Genomic DNA, 20,192 nt, shown 5'->3' with positions numbered 1-20,192 from the left:
TTGTGGGCTGTTTTAGAGGCTCTAGAAAAGATAATGATACAAGGTGATGCTGGAGACCATTAACGGAAGATGGAATGGGGGAGCCAGCAGCCATTCAACCATCTTGTTGAAGCTGTCACTGCAGACCCTGTGAAGGAGGAAAGAAGAAATTACACTGGGCATAGACACATCAGGGAGTGGCTGGTTGTGCAAATATACATCACACAAACATAAGGCTTCTTCTCAGTAGCATTCTAGCTATCATTCTGGAATACTACTGAAAAATCTAAAACCTGGAATATTGGTCCCTTTTTCAAAATCAGAGTCTACCTTCAAAATCAAAGTTTTTGCGTCGTGACCTACTGAGAAAATTGTACCCTATTAAACCTTCTGTGAATGCAGGAAATAGATAAGATTCATCTATTTAATTGAAAAGAGCCCTTCCTTCATCCATGGGTAAACGGAGCCATGGGTGGGGCAGATAATGGCGGTGTCTAAACAGCCCCAGGCTCTGGGCGCTCTGTGAGTAAGCCTGAGTCAAGGCCACGGCCTCTCCCAAGTCGTCTGGCAGCCGGTGATGTGGAAGGGGAGAAAAAAAAAGATCATTTCTTTTTTGAACCCTCCTAAGTTTGTTGCTGGGACAGATTCCTGTTAACAAAACACAGATGAACAAGAGAAAACCAAGCATTTATATTTATGCATGCCATGCCCATCACGCAGGAGAAAGCAACTGTCCGAAATCAGTGGCTTAGAGGCCTTGCTTAAACAGTATCTTATCAAAGAGCACTAAATCTTAGAGCAGTGATGAGATATAAAATTTCCAGTCTCTCAAGGTGGGAAAACTGTGGGAAGGGAGATAAGTTTGCTCCTAGATTCCCCTAGCCCAGCTGGCGCCAGTTTCTGAGCTGATAAGAGCCAGAGCCATCTCCAGTGAAGACAGAATTTACTTCTGTCTTTAGATGGGAAAAGAAAGGAAATGAGCGAAAGATTTTTTGTCCTTGTGAATCACCGTCTTCCCATCAGGCCGGCATAAGGCGCCTCGATATCCACCCTCTGCATTTTAACCTTCTTCAGCTCAACAACCTTCAATATTTTATAGAGAAATATTTTTGTTTTCTTCAATGTCACAAAGTAAAGGAAAGACGATGGGGCCATTGTCAATATCCCTCTATAGAGATTGTGTCAGATATGAAACACTGCAAAGGAGTTGCTGAGGGAAAAGATTTGGGATTAAATATTTCTTTCCATTTTGGCACATGAATTGATGTTCCACTGAGATTCAGAAAAATGATTGAGAATCAACTTGAAGAAACAAGAGGCCAGTTGTTCTAGGGAGCACCTGTCTGAGAGGAACTGAATGGTTTTCCTGGAAGGAGTCTCCATCCCCGCAGCAAGTGGAGGTCGCTGGTATGTATGGGGGAGAATACATGACAATAGGTAGCTAGTCAGACATGAGCAGGGCAGGAGAGGGCCCCCCCCACACACAAACACACACACCAGGAATGTCAGGTGGCGATCAGATGATGGTCAGGTCGTTGTGAAACTGCCTCTCTAAAATAATAATTGTAGGCAGCCAATTATCTATCTGTTGGGAGACTGCCTTTGCCAGGCAGATAGAAGAAAAAAGCCACACTGGTAATCAGCAGCTTCCCAATAAGATCTCAGAAGTTGGGCCAGTGGGCCAGTTGGAAGGAGTTTCCATCCCTGCAGCAAGTGGAGGTCGCTGGTATGTATGGGGGAGAATACATGACAGTAGGTAGCTAGACCCCTGAGAAACGTCTTTCCCAGGCAGTCTCCCAACAGATAGAAGAAAAAAACCACACTGGTAATCAGCAACTTCCCAATAAGATCTCAGCAGTTGGGCCAGCGGGCTCAAGCACGTACATGAAGAGGCAAAATGGCGGAGTTTAACTAGTATATGACCTTCCTCTCGGAATGCTAGACTGGTAAGGGAAGAACGCTTGATTGGCGAGGGAAAAACACCTCAAGCAAGTATGTGCAGAACTCCAGTAAATACGCTGCACGTGTGGCCCCTCCCAAGTGCTGACAGGCCACTGCACATGTGGACAGCTCATGCCAAGGGAAGAATCACAGGGAAAGGGATGTAAGACCCCAGAAGTATGCCAATATGTAAAACTGAAGGAAATAATGTATACAGTGACCCATTTCCAAGACAAAGTGCCTTGAATCGGCTTGTTGTGGGATTCAGGAGGATGAGAGAGACCTCAGGTTGAAACAGGAGAATCTTTATTGAGTGCACTCAGGCCCAGCTGACTTATGTCCAAAAGATTGCAGCCTCACAGGCTGGGAACACATAGGCATGGGATCACAATCTTCCCAGACATCACCTATTGATTGTTGGGTAGGGACTTTAGGTGTTTTTTTTTTAAGGTCATCTTGCTGTGTTTTGTTGCAGCCCACAATGCATTGCAATCCTAGTCAGCTCTGGGGCTTTTCAAGTATTTGATTTATGACATAAGTAACTGGGCAGGCTGATAAGAACAGACAAAACGAACTATTTTGCAGGCTAGTAAACTTTCATCTTAGACTACACTTCTTTGGTTTGGATGAGGGCAACTAAGGGGTGGAGAAGTGAGGGAGGGAGAGGCAGACAAGCAGGCATTGGCTATCCAAGCAGGGGCCTAGTATATTCTGTTTGTTTTGCAGTTTGCTGACCTAAGCCTGAGGGGGGAATTAAAAGAAAAACAAAATTAAAAAGAAAGAGAAATAAGTTTTAAGCTAACTTTTCCCAGAGGCAGCAACAGGCACAGCCCAGACCCAGGAAAAGTTTTGATAATATTATCTAATGTGCTCTGGAGACTCTCCCAGCACTCCCTCAACACAAGGAAAAGAAAAACAATTTTCCTTTGTTTTATGGAATGAGTTTATAGATTCCTGTTCTCTGTAACTAGTGACTTCGAATATTGTCTTATCTAAGAAGTACAGCAAAGGTCATGAGAAGCCTAAGCAGGCCTGAACTACAGCTGCCTAGGCACCATAGTGAAGGTTATAAGATAAACCTGTGTGTGCCCAGGCAAACCTAGATAATGGACATCTGGGTTGCTTGGCAATGGTCATGTGCAGTCCTGTCTTTGTCCTACCTCTGTATCCCTGCTTTCACGCCACTGTAAGCTTGCTTCAAGCTAGCCCACCCCCTTCTATGAAGTGTGTATAAAAGTCAAGTACTGTCTTTGTTCTGGGCCCAGTCTTTTGGATGTCAGTCAGCTGGGCCTGAGTGCACTCAATAAAGATTCTCCTGTTTCAACCTGAGGTCTCTCTCATCCTCCTGAATCCCACAACAAGCCGATTCAAGGCACTTTGTCTTGGAAATGGGTCACTGTATACATTATTTCCTTCGGTGTTACATATTGGCATGCTTCCAGGGTCTTGCATCCCTTTCCCTGTGATTCTTCCCTTGGCATGAGCTGTCCATATGTGCAGTGGCCTGTCAGCACTGTGTTCCCAGCCTATGAGGAACCAGGGGAGGGACCTGCACACTGGGAGATAAAAATTGCTTGTTGAAACTGCACTGGGTGTGCCTGTCCATCAAACACCGAATCTTGCAAGACTATCATTAAAAGTCTCACTTTTGCTGTTCTGCGGGTCTCTGAGACCATTCTTTGGGTTTGGACAGGTGAGTTTGTTTCTCATAACACCCTAAGTCAAAAGTCAAACTGCATACTTGATCTCTGAAGTCACCCGCTTGGCCCTCTTCCAAATGTATTTTCCTTCCTTTCATTCCTGCTCTAAAGCTTTTAATAAACTTTCTCTCCTGCTCTAAAACTTGCCTCAGTCTCTCCTTCTGCCTTATGCCCCTCAGTCAAATTATTTATTCTGAGGAGGCAAGAATTGAGGTTGCTGCAGACCCTTATGGATTTGCCACCAGCAACAAATAGATTTCACTTTCTATTTTTTTGAGATGGAGTCTCACTTTGTCACCGGGGCTGGAGGGCAGCAGTGGGATCTCAGCTCACTGCAACCTCTGCCTCCCAGGTTCAAGCAATTCATGCCTCAGCCTCCCAAGTAGATGGGATTACAGGCACGTGCCACCATGCCCAGCTAATTTTTGTATTTTTAGTAGAGATGAGGTATTGCCATGTTGGCCAGACTGGTCTTGAACTCTTGGTATCAAGTGATCTGCCCGCCTCGGCCTCCCAAATTTCTGGGATTACAGGTGTGAGCCACTGCTCCCGACCTGACTTCACTTTCTTTCCACATAACCAAAATTCCATATAAATCAGCAACACTGTTTTTACCCATTGACAAGGTTGTGTCCAGTTCATGGATCATTCCTCAGGTTACACACACGTGACCTACCTAAGTTTATAACACAATGCTTAAAAACAGATTTCAATGGGGGCAATTTCTTATTAAGGCATGTTGATAATCAGTTGATTTCAATTCTAAAACTAAATTAAATTTGTTTTTCTCTTAGTGGAAGAAGGTAGCAAGATATATAGAAAAGGCCTTTAACTCCAGAATCCAGTGATGGTTCCAGCGCTCAAATTAGTAATGCAACTTTTCTAAGCCTTGGGTTTTTAAAATCAAAAGGTAGAGATAATCACACTAATGTCATAGAATTGTTGTAAGGTTTAAATAACCATCTTAAATCATGAGTAAACACCACTCTTTCCATGCATGCAACTGAATGCCAATATCACCCTAGATATTTGGTCGTCTAGCTAGGATCCTCCCTGCCCTGGCTTCATGTTAGAATCAACAGGGAGTATTTAACAAATACAGTTTCCAAGTTCTACCCCCAGAAATTCTGGTGTAATTGATCTGGGGTGGGGTCCAGGCATCATTATTTTTTTAAATAATGGCAATTATAAATCACAGCCAGGTTTCGGAATCAATGGACAGAAGAATTCTCAAATTGAAATCTAGAAATCAATTTCAACAGAATCACCAGGGTTGATTATAGAATGAGGATTCCAGAGGATTCCAGGGCAGGGCCTCACCCTATGCCGACTGAGTCAGAATTTCTGGGAGGAGCCTTAAAATCTTTTTTTTTTTTTTTTTCCCTTGGGTTTTTTTTTGAGATGGGGTCTTACTCTGTCGCCAGGCCAGAGGGCAGTGGCACAATCTCGGATCACTGCAGCCTCTGCCTCCTGTGTTCAAGCAATTCTCATGCCTCAGCCTCCTAAGTAACTGGGATTACAGCCACATGCCACCACACCCAGCTAATTTTTGTATTTTTAGTAGAGACGGGGTTTCACCATGTTGGCCAGGATGGTCTCAATCTCCTGACCTCATGACCCTCCCACCTCGACCTCCCAAAGTGCCGAAATTACAGGCATGAGCCACCGTACCCGGTCAAAATCTTCATTTTTAACAGCTTCCCCAAGCAATTAGAATGTATACTAATTGCCTAATTTATTTATTTATTCATTTATTTATTTAGTTGAGACAGGGTCCTGCTCTGTCACACAGGCTGGAGTGCAGTGGCACTATCTTGGCTCACTGCAGCCTTGATCTCCCCAGACTCAGGTGAGCCTCCCACCTCAGCCTCCCGAGTAGCTGGGACCACAGGTGCACACCACTATGCCCAGCTAACTTTTGTATTTTTTTGTAGAGGTGAGGTTTTGCCATGTTGCTCAGGCTGGTCTCGAACTCCTGGGCTCAAGCACTTCATCCACCTCAGCCTCCCAAAGTGCTGGGATTACAGGTGTAAGCTCCTTCACCCAGCCACTACTTTTATTGTTCTTTAATATATGGAAGTACAGATTTATAACACTATGAAGCTAAACATTGTTATGATATTTTTACAGATGAGAAAACTGGAATTCAGAGGAGTCCAGTAACCTTCTCCAGGTTAGGTGGTCCTCATCACTAAGAAGTGGTCCTCTTTAACTTGTTTGTGCCATGGCTGCTCTCTCAAGTGATTCCTTACTGAGTCATGGAATCCATCTCCCACTCCCCTCTTCTCTCTCACTACCTCATTTAAGGAATTGTTTCTGGCCAGATGCGGTGGCTCACGCCTGTAATCCCAACATTTTGGGAAGCTGAGGTGGGTAGATCACCTGAGGTCAGGAGTTCAAGATCAGCCTGGCCAACATGGTGAAACCCCGTCTCAACTACAAATACAAAAATTAGCCATGTGTGGTGGCGGGCGCCAGTAATCCCAGCTACTCAGGAGGCTGAGGCAGGGGAATCACTTGAACCTCAGAGGCAGAGGTTGCAGTGAGCTGATATTTTGCCACTGTACTCCAGCCTGGGCTACAGAGTGAGATTCCATCTCCAATAAATAAATAAATAAGATGTAACCAGTGGGGGAACCTGAGTGAATGGAGGCCCTCCATACTATCTTTGCAATTTCCTGTGAACCTTTAATTGTCTCAAAATTTAGAAGTTAAGAAGAAATACAGTGAAGCAACTCCAATAAGTGGCATGTCCAGTTTGTTTAGAGCATGCCCAGGAGAAGTGCACGTTCTAGAATATATTTGAACGTAAAGGTAAAAGAGATGTCCCTGGTCCCCACATTGTGATGCTAAAAGTGCATAATCTTTTTTTTTTTTTTTTTTTTTTTTGAGACAGAGTCTCACTGTCTCGCCCAGGCTAGAGTGCAGTGGTACAATCTCGGCTCACTGCAAGCTCTGCCTCCCGGGTTCATGCTGTTCTCCTACCTCAGCCTCCCAAGTAGCTGAGACTACAGGCGCCCGCCACCACACCCAGCTAATTTTTTGTATTTTTAGTAGAGACGGGGTTTCACTGTGTTAGCCAGGATGGCCTCGATCTCCTGACCTTGTGATCTGCCCGCCTCTGCCTCCCAAAGTGCTGGGATTACAGGTGTGAGCCACCGCGCCTGGCCAAAAAGGGCATAATCTTAACACCTGTTCTGCAGTGAGAAGCTCTATGAAACCTACCCCCAAAAACCAAGGAAGCTGAGAAGCCGCAGAAAGAGGCTGATAAATCCAGTTTCTCAGAAAGAAACATGTCACAGGGGCTTAGGAACAGAAGCCATGTTCCATGCAGCCATGAGATGGTGGCTCCCACCCTGATACCCTCCAGACCCAGGGCTTATATACCACAGGGCATTTGCCTAGGGGAAGGATTTATGGTAAGTATGTGTTTATGATAACATAAAGGTTGTTTTGACCTAAGGGCAGGGTTTACAGTAACCATGTGAGATTAGTAATCTTAGAGGTATTCCCAGAACTGGGGTTAATCAGAAGTCAACTTTTGACATTAGCATCCAAGATGCAGTTGCTTTAGCTTCCATTACGCTGCTCGCAAATACAAGTTTCTGGGAGCAGATCAACATACGTATCAAGCGCCTGCCATTGGGCCATGAGCATGCTAGGTGCAAAGATCATTGAACTTGGACTCTACAGCAAAAGCTAATGCAACATTTAGAGAACTGAGGCCTGTGCGAAGTATCTCCAGTAGAAAGCAGAATGGGGGAAGTGCCAGGAGTGTGAAAAAGGAACATTCAACCTTTACTGGGTGCCTTTTATAGGACAGAACTCTGCTGGGTCTTCGGGATATGAATATGACAAGTTGCAGATCCCTGCTGTTAGAGAGTTCACAATCTAATCCAGGAACCAGGCACACACGCAAACAATGGGATGTACTTTCCAGCTATGTAAAGCAAGACTCCAATTGGTGCAACTTTGTTTAACAATATATCAAACAATATATACCATTCCCATCAGCAATGCTTTAATCATAAGTAAACACAGAGAAACGCCTACAGGAGTACCCATGAAGTTACAGATGCGACGTAAACATGACCACAAACTTCACACTGGTGCCTTAGTGTCAAGTTTCCTTGCAAATTCAAGGAAATAATACTAATGAGTAATGGATCCGGTAGATCCTTTTGCTTGCAAGTAACAGAAACATAAGCTTGCCCACGGTGAAAGGGGACAGTATACATCCATTCAACCAAGTAGGGTAGGCAAAGACCAGGGATTTAGCCCAGGCAGGACTTTATCTCACTTCCTTTCATCTCTGCTTCTCTAAGCATGTTGGCCTCCGTCTACTGCTGCAGGTGGGCTTTCCCCAGGCAACAGGAGACTCACAGCTTCATCAACACCTACCCCATGGCCAGAGAGCACAAAGCTCTATCCTGCCAACTGCAGGCAGACAGACCTCAAGGCAGCATGCTGATTGGCCAGACTCTGGTCACATGTCCATCTCCAGACCAATTAGTATTGTCCAAGTCTGTTATCAATGAAGTAAGTCCCATGGGTCCTTGAATTCAAATTGTTCCATTGCAAAGAGTGTCACCTCTCAGATGCCCTTTCAGAAACCTTAGAGCAGTTATTATTGCAATGATTAAGCGACAATTACTTTAATAATAACAAGCCAAAGATCTTCCTTGATTTTAACTTCACGAATTTAAAATGTATTCTTATGTATGGGTAGCACTGATTTGTATTTGCTTAAAAGTTCAAAATCACTTTTTAATGTTTTTGATACATTAATGTGTAATGTAGGACTAAGAAAAATTATACTTTTTTAGGCCAGGTGCAGTGGCTCACACCTGTAATCCCAGCACTTTGGGAGGCCCAGGTGGGCGGATCACTAGAGAAGGAGTTCGGGACCAGCCTGGCCAACATGGTGAAACCCTGTCTCTACTAAAGATACAAAAATTAGCTGGGCGTAGTGATGCATACTTTTAATCCCAGCTACTCAGGAGACCGAGGCAGGAGAATCGCTTGAACCCGGGAGGCAAAGATTGCAGTGAGTTGAGATCAAGCCACTGCACTGCACCCTGGGCCACAGATGGAGACTGTCTCAAAAAAAAAAAGAAAGAAAAAAGAAAAACAAAGAAAGAAAAAAGAAAAATTATACCTTTTCATTTAGTTAACTAATAACTATGGGTATTTCTGTTTATTATATGTATACTTTCAAATATTAAATTATATTTCTTTTGAAATATACTCCATAATTTAGAATTTTCCTTTATCTAAACTCACATTTTTCCCAATAACTCCAAGCCAGTGAGGCTTGGCTGCTCTCTCCGGGCCTTCCTTTTTCTCTCTCACCTCAGTCAAACCCACCCTCTCTGCTGCTCCCATAAAACGTCTGGGAGAACTGGTTAATTTCCTCATAAGACAAGATATTTGGCTTTAGGATACAAATGTGACTGGGCGGGCTCTCTGCCCAGGGACTGGGCCCAGCTCCGAGTGGGGTTTGTTCCAACAGAGCATCACCCTAACAGGCCCCAACAAGAGGATCACGGGTTCCAGCTTCTAGGAATGAGGGCTTCTCTGCTGCGGGGTGCCCGGCGCCTTGTCTTCTGTGAATCTTGGCTCAAGAGAATGAATTCACACTTTGAGGAAGCATGGGGAAGAATTTTTGGGTGTGGTTTTTGGTTGCTCTGTCGGGGGTTTTGGGCATTAAAGAAAAAAGTTCCCATTTCAGGCGCATATTCACCCCAGGAGTGGGGTTGCTGAACTGTGCCTTTGAAGAGTGAATGCTAGTACTCAAATCCATCATCACAACAGGCACCCTAGCTTAGGGATGAACTTGTATGTGGTAATAAGTAATAAAATATATACGGACGCATTTCCAGAGACATATTTACATCTCGTGGAACCAGAAGCAGAACAAGCTGTTTCCCCAGAGACTCTTTTTTTAACTTCCTGCCAGCCTCAGTGATGGCTCCGCAAGTGTTTATTGCCAATGAGTGACATAATCGCTGTCTCATTCAGACAGCACATTTGGCAGGGACACTCCATTTGACCCACTCAGACATACTGGGTGTATGTGAGCATTGTAATATTTCTATAAGCTACCACATGCTTTCAATTTATTGCATTTTCAAATGTCTAGGCATTTACTCAGGTTTAAAAGTAAGTACTCAAGAAATAAGCAATCTATATTTCCAACCACAACACTTGTTAAATTGAATAAATGGGGGGAAGAAAAAAGAATGAAAAGTAAGCTTTTTAGAACTATGTTTCAGGCCGAGTGAGATGGCTCACACCTATAACCTCAGCCAAGGCAGACAGATCACTTGAAGTCAGGAGTTCGAGATCAGCCTGGCCAACATGGGGAAAACCCGTCTCTACTAAAAATTCAAAAATCAGTTGGGCTTGGTGGCAGATGCCTGTAATCCCAGCTACTTGGGAGGCTGAGGCAGGAGAATTGCTTGAACCCAGGGGGCAGAGTTTGCAGTGAGCCGAGATCACACCACTGCACTCCAGCCTGGGGGACACAGCAAGACTCCATCTCAAAGGAAAAACAAAAAGAACTATGGTTGAAAGGACTCATAGAACGTAAGGTGAAGTTCTGTACTCTTGGGATTCCTCCGCCTGTATCATGACACACCCTTGACTCAATGCTCGTTTTAGGTAACTACCATCGCTGCCCTCCAGGTGCCAACCTCTGACCCTGACTTTACTATTTCTTCCCTGCTTGTTTCTCTGTCCTGATCAGCCCTCCCTGAGACACACATCACCTCTGTCCACCACCCTACCACTATGGGCCATTTTAGAATCCCTGTTCTCCTGTGAACAGAGAGGAGTGTCTATGTTTTGGGGTATGCGTTATTGGGTGTGGCAACCACCTCCAGGCAGCTACACCCAATAACCCAATAACGTCCCTTTCCCTTACACTCTCAGGCTCTCCCACGAGCCCAGGCATGGCCAGAATTAGCAAGCAAAGGTGTTGAAAGGAATAAAGTAGAAAGTATTTTAAAGAAGGCATAACAGAGAAGACCCAGTTCTCCTAGGCCCCACCCCCACTCCAATAAAACAAAAGACCCTCTGATTTGGATGACTGAGAAAGAAGTCTTGGAAAGGAAGTAAGAGGGTAAGAGTCAGTGTGGGAGCCACAAAATTTGCTTGTCGCTTGGCAAGTCGAGTTGGGGCTGGAAGAAGTAGAAACACACAATAAAGCTCCCTTTTCACTTTCAAAATCCAAGAACAGGCAGGGCCTGAGCCTCAGATGCTGGAGGAGGCCCAGGGAGACAGCAAGTCTCTACCAAAAATTGCCCCCTGGGGTTACAGGTCGTGACAACCCTGGAGGGTACTGGCAGTGCAAGAGTGTGTCTAGGCTGGGCACCGTGGCTCACGTCTGTAATCCCAGCACTTTGGGAGGCCAAGGTGGGTGGGTCACCTGAGGTCAGGAGTTCAAGACCAGCCTGGCCAGCATGGTGAAACCCCGTCTCTATTAAAAATACAAAAATTAGACAGGCAAGGTAGCATGCGCCTGTAATTCCAACTACTCAGGAGGCTGAGGCAGGAGAATCACTTGAATCCAGGAGGCTGAGGTTGCAGTCAGCTGAGATCACGCCATTACACCAGCCTGGGTAACAGAGTGAGACTCTGTCTCAAAATAAAAGAAAAAAGAAAAAGAAAAAAGAGTGTGTTTAGGCTCGGGAGGGCATCTGGACGTACGCATGGCCACCCCCTGCCAGGGGTCTTTTGTGCCTCGGATGCAAAGCTCATATCCTAATATCTATCCCAGGGAGAGGAATAGTGCCAGAAGTAATCATCCTGAACGTGGCTGAGATTGTTCCCAGTGTGACAAAGCTTTAAATCAGTTAATGTCCCCAAATTACTGAATGTAGCTGGATATACTTAAAAGTAGCCAGACTATTTTTCCCTGCATTAGAACTAAATTCAGTTATCAAAATGTTACATTTATGCATATCTGATTTTTGAAAGTGTATAACATTACATGCATGATTTAACCTGTATTTTCAAACATTTGTTTGTACACTTGTCCCATTTCCATACATTTTAATACTTGGAATTTGACTTTTGCCCGCTGGCACCACATCCCTTACAATCTTCTCTAATGAAAGGTGAGTTTTGGCCAGTCCTCCCTCGAGGGAAGCGTTCCCTAACCACCCCTCCTCCTCCTTCTTCCTTTAAACACTCTCACAGAAGCTTCTCATCGTAGTATTTATTGTACATGATTACCTATTTCATTATTTGCAATCATCTCACCTACTGAACTACAAGATCCATGTCTTTTCTTATTGCTTCTATCTCCAGGATCAAGAATGGTGCCTGTCCTAAAATTTGTATGCAGTAAAATCTAGCAGATTCTCTATTTACAAACATCCAACTCACAAACTTCACAGATATATACAAGCTCCTCTGAAAGACCAGAGTGCATCAAATCTAAACAGCAACAATATTATGGCCTAATCTCTATTACAAATACAGTTAATTTATAGCTAACGTAAACAGGTGACTTTCCTTGGAACATACCCCACACCGCTGCCTCAAAGGATTACTACTGAGAACACCCTTCTGCAAAATAAGCCCTATCTTTTCCTGTTGTTGTCTTTCCTGATCTTCAAGGCCCAATTTAAAAGCTTCATCATTCTATATCTTGTTTCAGGAGAAAATTCAGCTCCACTTGGGATAGTTCAATGAGAATATTCATTTTAAATGTTCTTGATCTTGATTTACTTTTTGCTTTCCCAATTATAGGCAGACTTGGGAAGAAAGTTGACCAACATAAAGACGGGGAGAAAAGAGAAGCCTCAACATAAAAGTGAAGTCTTGGGAGGGTGGGGAATGCTGATTAAGATATCATAACATGTTTGGAGAGATGGTGGAGACCAGCAGGATACTCCTTTGCCTTATAAGTTCCTGGTGGGGTGGCTTCACTTGTTGCTAGCATTCCATGGCCTTCTTAAAGCAGCAGCCCAGGGGCTGCCATGTGCCTTGTTTGGTTTTCCTCAAACACTGAGTATCTGGAATGCATCAGACACCCAAGACAGAGTGGAAAGGCATAGACTGTCCTCAAAGAAGATGAACAACAAAATGGATGACCACAATCTGATGTGAGACAAATGTCAGGGCAGAGCGTAGGTAGAAAGAGAGCAGCACACTTGCAATCCCAGCACTTTTGGGAGGCCAAGGTGGGTAGATCACTTGAGGCCAGAAGTTCAAGACCAGCCTAGCCCACATAGTAAAACCCCATCTCTGCTGAAAATACAAAAATTAGCTGGGCGTGGTGGTACACACTTGTAATCCCAGCTACTTGGGAGGCTGAGGCAAGAGAATCACTTGAACCTGGGAGATGGAGGTTGCAATGAGCTGAGATCACACCACTGCACTCCAACCTGGGTGACAAAACAAGACTCTGCCTCAAAAAAAAAAAAAAAGCAAGAGCAGCACCCAGCCTGCGGAGGCTGAAGCTGTAGGAGGGAGACGGGCAAGGAAACGGGAGAGGTGACCATTCACGGTGGGGATGGGAAGGGAAGAAGCTCATTCCCTCCTCCAGAACTAACAGCCAATATGTAATGACTAAAGCCGAAAGTCCACAAACAGAAATACACGTAGCTGATTTGGAGAACTGGAAGTAAATTTCAAAATGACCAGTTCGGAGGTAGTGAGACATCTGGGGAGGGGAGAAGTGAAAGGGAAAGGGGCCGATGCTTTTCATAATAAACCGTACAAAACTCGGGTGTCATGGAGTTATAGATAAAACAAAATAAGAGGGAAAACATTAGTTGAAACCTTATTTGAAAGCTACGTCATTTCCATCATATGGAAATGTCATATTGTTAAGCAATTTCCTACTGTTGAATATTTGTTTCTATTTGTTCCTAATATAAAGAAAGCTGGTTGAATAGATTTATCCATGGATCTTGCTCTGCATCTCTGACTACCTCCTCTGGGTAGATTCCCCTTCCAGGGCAGAAGGTCCAGAAAGGCCATGCCCTTCCACCGTCATCCATGGCTCCCTCTCATTAGAACCAACAAAACAGCCTGGAGGACAAAGACCTTCATAAGCAATAATACATTTAATTAGTTTTGTTATATACTTATTAGTAAAATTATACATGTTGATTACTAGTTTAATTTTACAGATGCATCTAATTTTTAACTAGCCCACTCCACCCAACCTCAGCCCCCAAGGGAAAGGGAAAGAAAAGCTAGCCGAGAGTGTGTGAACAGCAGCCCGCAGGAGTGTCAGTGTTCCTCCGCCCAGGACAAAGCAGGCCTGTCAGGGATGACTCGACATCTGCTGCTGAGGGTTACAGCCATCCTGAGAGCCCAGTCTTGCCAGAATTGGGCGCAGAAATGCAGTCCAGCCTAGCAAAGAGACACGGCCCAACCCAGCAAACAGGAACTTGGCCCCCAAAGCCAGAGTTGTGCTCATATTTCACTACCACAATCTCCATAAATATAACTGCTGATCTGGAAGCTGTGAATGTTTGAAAGCTCTGGATACATGATGTCAAACCACTTTCCAGAGTTCTGGTGCTGTTACTTTGTATAACTGTTGCGCCAAAAGTGATACAAACACGATATTGACCTCTAGATTCTTGCAAGCGAATGTATGAATGTATAATGGTCTTTTTCTAGACGGATTTCAGGAAAATGGTAAGGTATTGCCCTGAGCTCTGAACTGTAAATTGTGAAGCAGGTAAGGTCATATCCCTCACGTCTTGTCTTTGTTTCTGGAGTTAGTCCTGTACTGTCCAGTCCAACAACCACCAGCCCCGCGGGGCTAATAAACATTTGACATGTGTCTAGTCCACATCGAGATGCACTGCAAGTGGAAAGTACACAGCGGATTTCAAAGACTCAGTGCAACAGAAACATTGAAAATGTCTCATTAATTTTTTATGTTGATTACATGTTGAAATTACAATATTTTGAATATGTTAGGTTAAATAAAAATACATTCGTAAAATTATTTTCACTTGTTTCTTTACACTTAATGTGACCACTAGAAAATTTGAAATTGTATATGTGGCTCACACTTGTAGCTTGCATTATTTTTCTTTTTTTGTTTGTTTGTTTGTTTGTTTGAGACGGAGTCTCGCTCTGTCGCCCAGGCTGGAGTGCAGTGGCGCAATCTCAGCTCCGGGTTCCCGCCATTCTCCTGCCTCAGCCTCCCGAGTAGCTGGGACTACAGGTGCCCGCCGCCACGCCCAGCTAATTTTTTGTATTTTTAGTAGAGACGGGGTTTCACCGTGTTAGCCAGGATGATCTCGATCTCCTGACCTCGTGATCCGCCCGCCTTGGCCTCCCAAAGTGCTGGGATTACAGGCGTGAGCCACCGCGCCCGGCCGCTTGCATTATTTTTCCATTGAACAGCATTGTTCTGTAGAGAAGCAAGCGTTTTTCAATTCAACCCACAAGGCTGTGGGCCAAGGCTTACTTCACAGTGGGTTTCCTAATCTGTGCCTTTCGGTGTTGCTTGCCCTGAGCCTACTACCTCTGGCAATTTTCACGGGGGGCTACAAGGAAAGGCAAGTCACTTACTGTTAGAACTGTAGTTTTGAGGCATTGCCAGTAGAGGGGACTCTTACCACACTTAAGACCAAAAAACTAGAAAACTAACTGGAATAGATTGTCTTTCATACATTCTGGATTGTTAGTTGATTACAAGATAGATTGACTGAACTAAGAAAATAAAATCAATTCAAGAGTGGGAGAATTTCTTTAAAATTTGCAGATGAAACTGATATTGGGGATAGATCCAATGGCAAAAAAAAAAAAAAAAAACCCATTAAAAGGAGGAACAGTATTTGAACTCCTCTTTTAATTTTTTCTAAAACCCTTTGAATCACAAATTTTAAAAATAATTTTAATTCCTTTGTCAGACCACTAGACACAGAAGAGTGAAATTCTTAAATTTCCTGAAGTAATTATTTACAACGGAGCTTTATCCTGTCTTTTGGGTAGAATATTTATAACAAAAGGTTGACCTGGGAGTCAATATTTCATGTCATGTCAGAATGCTCTTCATGGCAGTCACTCATCTGAAGCTAACTGTATCTAGGTTCTGCTTTTCCTTGGAATTATTTAGTAATATTTGGATCATGAATTAGCTTCAGTTCATGTTGCCTTGCTCAGGGTTCTTGACTGCTGACTGGTATCCTTGTTAGAAGAGGGAAATTTTGGCTGGCGCCGGTGACTCTTTTTCTAAAATTTACTTTTTGTAGAGACAGAGTTTCACCACGCTGTGCAGGCTGGGGGTCTCAAACTCCTAGGCTCAAGCAATCCTCCTGCCTTGACCTCCCCAAGTACTGGGATTGCAGGCATGAACCACCATGCCCCACACTTCTTTTCTGTTGTTTGAAGCCATTCTGTTGGTGTTACATTGTTACAGCAGCAACCCAGACACAATTTTCTGTTTTCTGAGCTAAAACATTTGATAAGATTTCCTTAAAATTATTTTTTAAATTTCTTTCAATCCATCACAGAAATATTTCAGGGAAAAAAAAAGAGCTGGGAAACCTATTATGTTTAGATTTATTCACATAAGTATGTGCATTAATTTGAAAATAAATACTTACATAAAATTATATAAGATTGGTCAGGGACTGTGGTTCAGGCATATAATTCTAGCACCTTAGGAGGCCAAGGTGGAAGGATTGCTGGAGGCCAGGAGTCCAAGATCAACCTGGGCAACATAATGAGACTCTCATCGCTACAACAAAAATAAATAATTAGCTAGGCATCATGGCACACGCCTGTGGTCCCAGCTACCTGAAAGACTGAGGTGAGATTGCTTGAGCCCAGGAATTTGAGGCTGCAGTGAGCTATGATGGTAGTGCTGCACTCCAGCCTGGGTGACTGAGCGAGATCCTGTCTCTTAAAAAAAAAAGAAAGAAATTACATAAGATTAATAAATTACAGAGATAGGCCAGGCGCAGTGGCTTACGCCTGTAATCCCAAAACTTTGGTAGGCCAAGGCAGGCAGATTGCCTGTCCTCAGGAGTTTGAGACCAGCTTGGGCAACACAGTGAAACCCCGTCTCTACCAAAATACAAAAAATTAGCCAGGCATGGCGGTGTGCACTTACAGTCCCAGCTACTCGGGAGGCTGAGACACGAGAATCGCTTGAACCTGGGAGGCAGAGGTTGCAGTGAGACGAGACCACGCCACTGCACTTCAGCCTGGGTGACAGAGCAAGACTCCATCACAAAAAAAATAATTAATTAATTAATTAAATAAAAATAAATTACAGAGATAAATATATCCCAATCCCAACTTGTCATATACATATTTCTGTGAAGCAGGGGGAGAGGTGGCATCATGCCTTCAAGAACCTGCTACCTCTCAGTATCTTCACGTGCTGCATCTTAGCTGTCACACTAACTGTATGATACTGACCTTAACCGGTGATGAAATGGGACTTAATGTGGATAATTGGTCCAGCCAGGCTCACACATCCAATACCTGATACCTGCTTTTCTTCTCTGGGTTAGAGTAAAAAGAATGTCCACAGCAGAGATGAGCTTATGAATTGACTGGAAAATAATTTTCTTTAAAACTTCTCTAGGGAAGAATTCCACAGACCACATTCTTGGCACCATCCTGCCACCCATCTTGGTCCCTGCATTTGTGCTCTTGAAAAGCCCAGCTTCTCCTCTCCCACCACCAAGAGGGAGTTCAGTAGTGAGTTCCTGTTAGGAGCCATCCCAGCCCAGCCTAAAGCAGTCTCTTCTCCTTCCTGAAGTTCCTGCTTGTAACACTACCCACACTTATCACACAGGATTGTGTATTGCTTATTTCTCCATATGTTAATAGATTGTAAACTCTTTAAAAGTAGGGATTATGCCTTACGCAGGGAGTTCCCTGTGAAACTGTGAACGCTGGAAACACGACGAATGAATGCTCATTTGTGAGTGCCAACAAGTATCCACGATGTGGTAAAAATGCAGAAACACAGAGCGGTGGGGGTGTGATGTGCTGGGGATGCTGGTGAAAAAGAGGAGCCCGAAAAGAAGGATGGAGAAAAACACCAAGCTGAGGAGCAGCTTTATTCAATCAGTAGAATATCGCTAACTCGGAGCCTATCAGAACTGACCTGACTACATAAAGAAGCCTTGGGCATTAAGTGTCAGAATTCACTGTAAGATCTGCGTGAGAGACCTTACAAAGGTAACATTCAATACTTTTGTAAAGTACTGGGCTCCATTAATAAGTTTCCCTACAATTTCATACCTGACAGTCTACATAAGATAGCATTATGCTGTGTCTGCTGCAGTGATGCCCTAGAAACAGAAGACTGTTAAAAGGTCTACTTTATTTTCCCATAGGAATAATGCTACACCTTGGCATCAAGTAGTTCATAGAGGCAAAAATAAAAAGCACCACCAGTTACTAAGTGTCTGCTGTGAGCCAGACATTGTAGTTTATCTCTCATCTTTGCAGAAACCTTGTAAAGTAGGAATTACTAGTCTAACTTTAAAGATAAAACTAAGTTTTAGACCAGGTAATTGTTCTTGAGTCTCACTTCAAAATCTCTAATACTTTCTGTTACACCACGGCATCTCAAGAGTCAGGCGTAAAAATATAGGGGCAACTTTAAGCATCCATAGTAATTTCAAGTGATATAATTATTTTCTGTTTCAAGGGACTGATTTAAAGCAGCAAGATAATTTAGAGGTGATGTAGCTTTTTCTCTTCACCAACAAGCAAACTAAAGACAAAAGAGAGAAGCTAAGTGACCTTCCCATTGCAAGGCAGTGGGATAGCTGAGTATAGAACTGAAGTCTTCTGATTCCATCACACTACCTTTCATCCAAAACCCTTCCTTTACTCTCTGAAAAAGGCACCAAAGCTGTTGAGTGGGAGAGGCAGGCTTACACCCTAGGACTTCTGGACTCCAGCGAGAGCTCTTCGCACAACATTACAATGTGTAGACACAACACCATAAAATTACAATGTCACTGTTGGTACTTCTAAAATATATCTGTGTTGTTAATACTCATGAGTTAGACAATCAATGCACAATGCTGCCCTTTTAGGGAAATTTAGAAGGAGCTTGGAGAGTTAGGTACCTTTCACATAATAGTCAACTCAATTTAGATTTGTTGATTGACATACTGGCCACTTGCATCAATTACATGATACTTTACACTCTGGGGTCTTTGAAGAGAGCCAACTTCTAAATAAGTTAATGTTTCCATCTCCCTCCGAGGTATACATTTCCCCTGACCTAAATCAACCCCTTAGGGGCTCTTATAATATCCCTTTCCTGAAGTTTCTCACTTGACCCTGGCACAATAAGACTACTTTGTTTAGGGGTATTCCTTGCCTTGATAGGGGTAGTATGTTTTCTCTTTTAAGAGGGAACCTGAACCTTTTGCTACTACAAAGTCCCTCCATTGGAAAAAAAAGGAGCCCTAAAACACAAAGAGTGAAAGTAAAACATTTCTGTCTTTTCATGTCTTTATTGGTAATGTTCCCAAGCATAACATCTCTTACTACAGCATTTTAATAACCTGTGAATACCTAATCATAAACTATATAAGAGGCTGGGCACGGTGGCTCACACTTGTAATCCCAGCACTTTGGGAGGCTGAGGTGGGTGAATCAGGAGTTCGAGACCAGCCTGACCAACATGGTGAAACCCTGTCTTTACTAAAAATACAAAAATTAGCCAGGCATGACGGCGCGCACCTGCAATCCCAGCTACTCGGGAGGCTGGGGCAGGAGAATTGCCTGAACCTGGGAGGCAGAGGTTGCAGTGAGCCGAGATCGTGCCACTGCACTCCAGCCTGGGCGACAGAGTGAGACTCCATTTTGGAAAAACAAAAAACAAAAAACAAAAAAATACAGACTATATGACAGGCACTTGTGATTAATACTGGAATCCACTGTTTCTCATATGATTTTTGCAGACTCAGTATTCATCTCTACAAAATCTATGACAAATTTGTTTTTCGGACTGCAACTAGTGGTCGTTCACATGTTACTGAGTGTGTTTTGCATGATACTCTTTGGCCCAATGCTTTGTTGCGCTAGGTTAGGTAAGCTACAGAATTCTCCAACAGGACCAGGGGTGGAGGATGGAATTTTCCAATGAAAAACACAGCCATTTTGCAACTTTGAAAATATCACTGGCCCAGAATTGCCCTTGGGGATAGTTTGTCTGGCATAGAATAGCTTATTTTCCCAGGACAACCTTAGGATATAATTTGGTAATGAGATCATTTGGCAACCTTGAGGTTTAATACAGTGAAATTAAATAATTGAATTGGCTGTGGTTTTTAACTCACTCTTCCAAGGTGGAATTTGGCCAAGATTATGAGTAAACATTTGGGCTTCCAAGACTTCCATTTTGGGATTACGATTTGAATAATACGAAAAGACAGCTCTGTTTGGTAGCACTGAGTGCCTTTACATGAATAAGTAGATTCTTTCACTGTATCTAGTTTCTTCTCTAGGCATAGTTCAGGCCCAGCCCTTTCTATGATCACTGAAACCAACAGCTCTCACTGCTTGTTTATAACTTATAAGCTGTAAAATATATTTATCATTCATTTTGAC

Source organism: Papio anubis, chromosome 19, assembly GCF_008728515.1.
Source record: "Papio anubis isolate 15944 chromosome 19, Panubis1.0, whole genome shotgun sequence".
NCBI classification, from domain to species: domain Eukaryota; kingdom Metazoa; phylum Chordata; class Mammalia; order Primates; family Cercopithecidae; genus Papio; species Papio anubis.
The sequence above is the reverse complement of the archived record's forward strand: the minus strand, read 5'-3'. Positions refer to the sequence as shown.